This window comes from Ochotona princeps, chromosome 14, assembly GCF_030435755.1.
Source record: "Ochotona princeps isolate mOchPri1 chromosome 14, mOchPri1.hap1, whole genome shotgun sequence".
Taxonomy (NCBI): domain Eukaryota; kingdom Metazoa; phylum Chordata; class Mammalia; order Lagomorpha; family Ochotonidae; genus Ochotona; species Ochotona princeps.
In genome coordinates, this window is record NC_080845.1 from 26,598,617 (window position 1) to 26,604,832 (window position 6,216).

Consider the following 6,216-nt stretch of genomic DNA (forward strand, 5'->3'; position numbering starts at 1 on the left):
TGGAATAACAATATAAGGTGTTAGAAAGGCAGAAATGCTAATGAACTAATTTACAATGATCCATGAATGACCTATTACAGTACAAATCATATTTCAGCTGACAGATAATACATTTTCACAACCCTGTAATTCACAGATGAAGGAATTGCTAACAATGTATGAAAAAAGTTAAAACATAAGTAATCAAAGACATGCAAATTAAAGCAGTAATAATAAAACTCCAAATCCTATTTAAGGTACCTCTGGGCTTTACCAAATCTTAATACTTCCTCTCTTACAGAAATAACTACTGTGAATTGAAATTGGCTGTATGGCATCTTATCTCCCATTAGGCTGAAATCTTTGTGAGAGCAAGATTAGGTCAATCAGAATGTAAAGATAAAACATAATTAAAATGCCTAGAATTGTCAAAAGTAAGAATTAGTCACTCTTTTAAAACACTGGTGGAAGCTTAAATGAATAGAATCTGTCTTCAAAGTAATTTTGGGAGTATCAATTTCCTTGTAAGTTCTCAAGTTCCTTAAATTACACATAAAGTTTGACCTCGAGGTTTTATTTCTAGAACTTTATTCTAAGGAAACATGTAAGTAAAGATTTCTGCACAGGGTTTGGCACAGTAGCCTAGTAGATAAAGTCCTCACCTTGCACATGCTGGGATGCCATATGGGCACCAGTTCTAATCCCAGTGGCCCCGCTTCCTATCCAGCTCCCTGCTTGTGACCTGGGAAAGCAGTTGAGGACGGCCCAAAGCCTTGGGACCCTGCACCCGTGTGGGAGACCCGGAAGAAGCTCCTGGCTCCTGGCTTCAGATCAGCATGGTTCCAGCTGTTGCGGCCACTTGGGGAGTGAATCAATGGAGAGAAGATCTTCCTCTCTGTCTCTCCTCTCTGTATATCTGACTTTGCAATAAAAATAAATAAATCTTTAAAAAAAAAACTTATGCACAAAAGTTATAAGATATAAACTAAATGTATGAAATCAATAGATAAACAAAATGAACTAAAGTTTTTAGAATTTTATAGTTATTAAAATTTGGTTCATAAATATATTAACAGTTCTATTAGCATGTTTGTAGTACTAAGCAAAAAAATAAGCTACAAACATCAACTATACTTTGACCACATTTTTGTAAAAGACATATTCTGGGTGAAGTGAAAATAGAGAGAGAGAGAGAGAGAGAGATTCAGGTCAAAATGTTCTGTCCTGAAAATCATCTGTGGGGCAGACATTGTTGCACAGAAAGCTAAGCTCCTGCTTGGGGCACCTGCATCCCATGTTGGAGTGACTGGCTTCAGTCCATTTTTGATTGAGCTGCTTGTTGATGCACCTGGGAAACAGTAAACGCTGACCCAGGGACATGGGCTCCTGCCACACACATGAGAGACCAGGATGGAGTCCCTAGAGTTGAACTTTGCCTAGTCCCAGCTATTGTGGACATTTGAAGAGTGAACCAGTGGATGAAAGATCTCTCTCTCCCTCTCCCACTCTCTCTCTCTTTTCATTACTCTGTATTCCGTTGAATAAACAAAATCTTTTTCTGCAAATTATCTGATCTCTTTACCCATTCCAATCCTTCATAAAACTGGCAGCTAGAGAAGGTGGCATCCCAGCACAGTGAGTTAAGCTGCTACCACAATGTTGACATCCTGTATCAAAACATTGGTTCAAGTCTCAGTTATTGTACTTGTGAACCAGTTCCCTGAGAAAGCTCCTGAGAAAGCAGAAGCAGATGGTCCAAGCACTTGGGCCCTTGCATCCATGTGGAACACAGTGATAAAATTCCAGGCTCCTGGCTTAGGCTAGCTCACCTGGGACACTGTGGCCAACTGGAGGAGTAAACCAGCAGGGGACATATCTCTTTCCCTGTCTCTCCCTCCCTCTGTCACTCCATTGACATAAACAAATACTAAAAACAAAAACAAAATGACGCCTAGATTTATAGGTAATTCCCATTTTACTTGTCCAGAATTTTTTTTCTTCATAATGATCACATATTTTTGTACTATGAAGCCCATAATTTTTAAGAGAAGATACAGCGCCAAAACCCAGAATGTACTTTGTTGTATATCCCAATCAACTTCAAAACAGCTGTATTTCAGTTAATTTCTACTTTTCATCCTTGCTCTCTCCTCCCTGATGCTGCTACCATGTGGATTCGTGGGGGGTTACAATTACTCATCCTCTTCTCAGCACATCTATTATGCTCATCACAGGTTGACAGGTGTGTGTCATGTGCCCAACACTGGAGAAGAAATAAAGCAGCTCATCAGTGTGGTCATGGAGTCAAACGGGAAATCAATGGCCAAGTTGAAAGAAACAGTCATTTGTAGCAGGTATAAATCAGAATTTGAGCTTTCAGAGAGAGAAGAAAATCAAGGGAAAGGTGTAATTGCACTTAGGCTCATATGTTACAACAAACAGGAAAGTGTCTCCCCATCTATCCCCTCCAACCTCAATGTGTCCCATCACTTTATACATTTGCTTTGCTTTCGCACATGATTAAAGGGGCATGTTGTCTCTTGTTCTGTTTTCCTCTGCTCTGTCAGGAATGCAAAATTAGTCCTATCAACTGACCCTATTTGACCACCGTCAGAAACTGCAGGTTCTTCTTAAGCCTTCAGCTAAAAAGTACAATTTGTTAAGATTTATTATCCCCTTCTGAAGTCAAATATTCTGCTGGGAAAGGACTGGCTAGGTCCAAGTTCCCATCTATTTTTGAGTTTTCTATGGGATTATAGCACGGTAAACTAATAAAGCTCTTAGATAAAAATAACTACCACAGAGCACTCACTAAATAACAACCACCATTCTACGAGTCATACATACCCATTACCATATTTAATCCTTACAACTCCAAAATAGCTTCTACTACTACACCATTCTATGCTGTGTTCTGCTATGCTATGCTATACTATACTATTCTATGCTACACTGTGCTGTGCTGTGCAATGTTGTGCTGCACTATACTGCTAACCTATGCTCTGCTATACTTCGGGATGCTATGTTAAGCTCCACTATGCTACGCTATGTTAAGTTATGCTGTACTGTGCTATGCTATGCTATGTTATGCTACTATTATTTGATCTGTTACCAAGGTCAGAGAACTGAAGAACAAACAGGCTAGGTTACATTGTTTAATGTGATATGGGAAGTCTCCTAGAATGTGAGTGGAAGTTATCTGCCACTAAAATTCCCTTCTGTCCTGCCCCTTGATCAGCATCACTGTCCTTGGAGAACACCAGGTTTCATTGCCACTGCAAACATTGTAGAAAACACAGATTGCAGAAGTACTGCATCATCCACACATCTGTCTTTGATTTTTCCTTTATGGTGTCTCTGGCTTAGAGCACTTTTTAATCTTTATGTTTCACATACTTCCATCCTGTCCCATGGTTTCTGCCTGTGGTGCCATACTTGGATTTCCACACCTGCAGATGAGTTGTTTACAAATACAAATAAATAGAGTCACCTATATTTACTTCATTTTTTTCTGTTTATTTTCTTATTTTGCATATATATTTACTTCAGTTCTTTTCTAAACATTCATGTTTTTAATTAATGTGGAACTTAATTTAGTATAGTGTGAAGTAAATTTTCCAAAATTGTTTAATCTACTAACATGATTTATGATATATTCCTTCCCTCTCAATGATTTTCAAGTTTTATTTATTTATCTGAGACAGAAAAACGTGCAGCAGTGTTGTGGCATAGATCCCATATGGGCAACGTTCATGTACCAGCTGCTCCACTTTCAATTCAGTTCCCTGCTAATGGCCCAGGGAAAAGCAATGTGATGGCCCTGTCACCCACACAGAAGACACAGACGAAGCTCCTGGCATCCTCCTGGCCCAGCCCTGGTCATTACAGGCCATCTGGAGAGTGAGGCAACAGATTTCTCTTTTTTCTCTCCCTCTCTCTAACTCTGCCTTTCAACAAATAATTAAATCTGAGAAACAGTGTGGGTGTTTTTAACTGTTGATTTACTACCCAAAAGACCTGCAACAGCCAGGAATGGGTCAGTTTAAAACCAGGACCTGTGGCTGGTAAGATGGTGTAGCGCACTAATCCTCTATCTATAAAGGTCAGCATCCCATGTGAGCACCTGTTTGGTCATGACTACTTCACTTCTGATCCAAGTCCCTCCTTGTGACCCAGAATAGCAGTGGAGGATGGCCCAAGTTCTTGGGCCCTACACTCGTGTGGGAGACCTAGAAGACACTTCTAGCTCCTGGCTTCAGAATGGCCCAGCTCTGGATATTGCAGCTATTTGGGGAGTGGACCAGCAGGTGAAAGATCTCTCTTTCTCTATCTCTCCATCTCTCTGTAACTCTGCCTTTCAAACACATAAAAATAAATCTTTTAAAATTTATTTTTATTGGGAAGGCACATTTTAGGGAGGGAAGGAGAGACAGAGAAAAATGAGATCTTCCATCTGCTGGTTTCACTTCTCAAATGGAGCTGAGATAAGGCTAGCAACCAGGAGCCTCCTTGGTGTCTCCCATGTGTGTAGAGGACCCAAGGTTTTGGGTCATCCTCCACTACTTTCCCAGGCCGTACACAAGGAATTGGATGGGAAGTGAAGCAGCCGATGCCCATATGGGATGCCAGTGCTTGCAGGCAGAGGATTAGCCAGTTAAGCCCTCAATCATGCCAGCCCCAAAATAAAATAAGTCTTTCGTATGAAGAAAACCACATCCCCTAAGCTCTCGTTGGAATAAACACCTATCCTCTAGCTCCCCTCCCCCAACCTTAGTTCTCTATTATTACAAATGACAATGATCATGAGGATAAGCAAATGCTGGGGGTTCTGTCCTCTGGAGATGTGCCCTTGCTGAAGGTTAAGGGAGAGCTGCCACGCCACTTCTGCCAGCAAGAAGGCACCATCCTTGAAGCAAGGCGAGCCATCAGCAGACGTAAAATGTGCTGGTGCCTTGATCCTGGGCTTCTCACCCTCAGAATCGTAAGAAACGAATTCCTGGAGCTTAATATGTTGCCCCATCTGTGGTATTTTGTTCTAGAAGCCTGAAGGGACTGAGACAGATGCCCTCCACGCAACAACATTGTACAAGACACAATCTATCTCAAATCCATATGGTAACTCTACAAGATAGACAATCCTCTACAGTTCAAAAATGAGGAAGCTGAGACTCAGAAAAAATAAGTCACTTTCCCAAAAATCAATTACTCAGTGAAAGAGGCAAGATACATCCCCAAGTCCATCGTTTGTAAGTTCTGTATTTCAGCAACATGTCCCTGTCAGCACACACACCCTCTTTTTACTGTGTTCTAGTAACTTCTGGTATAAAACAATGCATGAAAAAAAAACCAGAAAGAAAAAAAGGGAAGTAGAATTCTATGTCAACGCCATTGTCAACCGAGCAGACAGGAAAATCCCATCGTGGGTCCCTACAACTGAATGGGTGTCAGCTAAGACGAATTACGGTGTTTTCCTCATGTTTTTCAAATGAGCCAATTTCCTAAGACTCTAAAGCTCACACATGCCATAACAGAAAGAGAAGGAAGCATTTCTGAACCCATCTTCTGTCCATCGGCTTGTTATTTCTTTAGTCTTTTTAGACTGTAGAACATATTTTTGGGGTTTTCTTTTGTACTTTCATTGGCATTTTCATGCAAACTTGGAAAATGCTATGTCAGAGGCTGCTAATCTAACACTATTTGTAAGCATCGCAATTGTCTACAATTAGGCCCTATGAGCATGTCCAAGTTGGAGAAATACGTGGTACACAGTGACTTTGCTACACCTCTCCACCTGAGCGTGCTCCACACAGAAAGGTTACCCCGGGAATTTTCCATGAAAAAACTGGAAAGCACATAGCCACACTTTTTAAACTGTCTCATGTATTGTTTTGAAGTTAGCAAGGCCAAACACCCCTTCCAGATAAAAAGGAATAATCACTCGGAGGGAGCCACAAAAGATAACAGAGAAGGCCCACAGTGTTTCGGTCCTTTTCACTGTTACTGGCTGTAATTATCGCTGTTTATGTGGACTTCGTATAACTTCTACTTGAATTGAGTAAATGAAATAAAAAGATCTAGTATATGTATTTAGCATTCCTTTTCACAAATGAATACGTCCCCTATATATTTCTCCTAGAGAAAATATTAATTCAATAAAAAAGAATGCTGAAAGAGAAGCACATGATCTGGGTTGTAAATTATGGGGGGGCTTTATCTTTTTTCTTTTTCAGAAAGGAA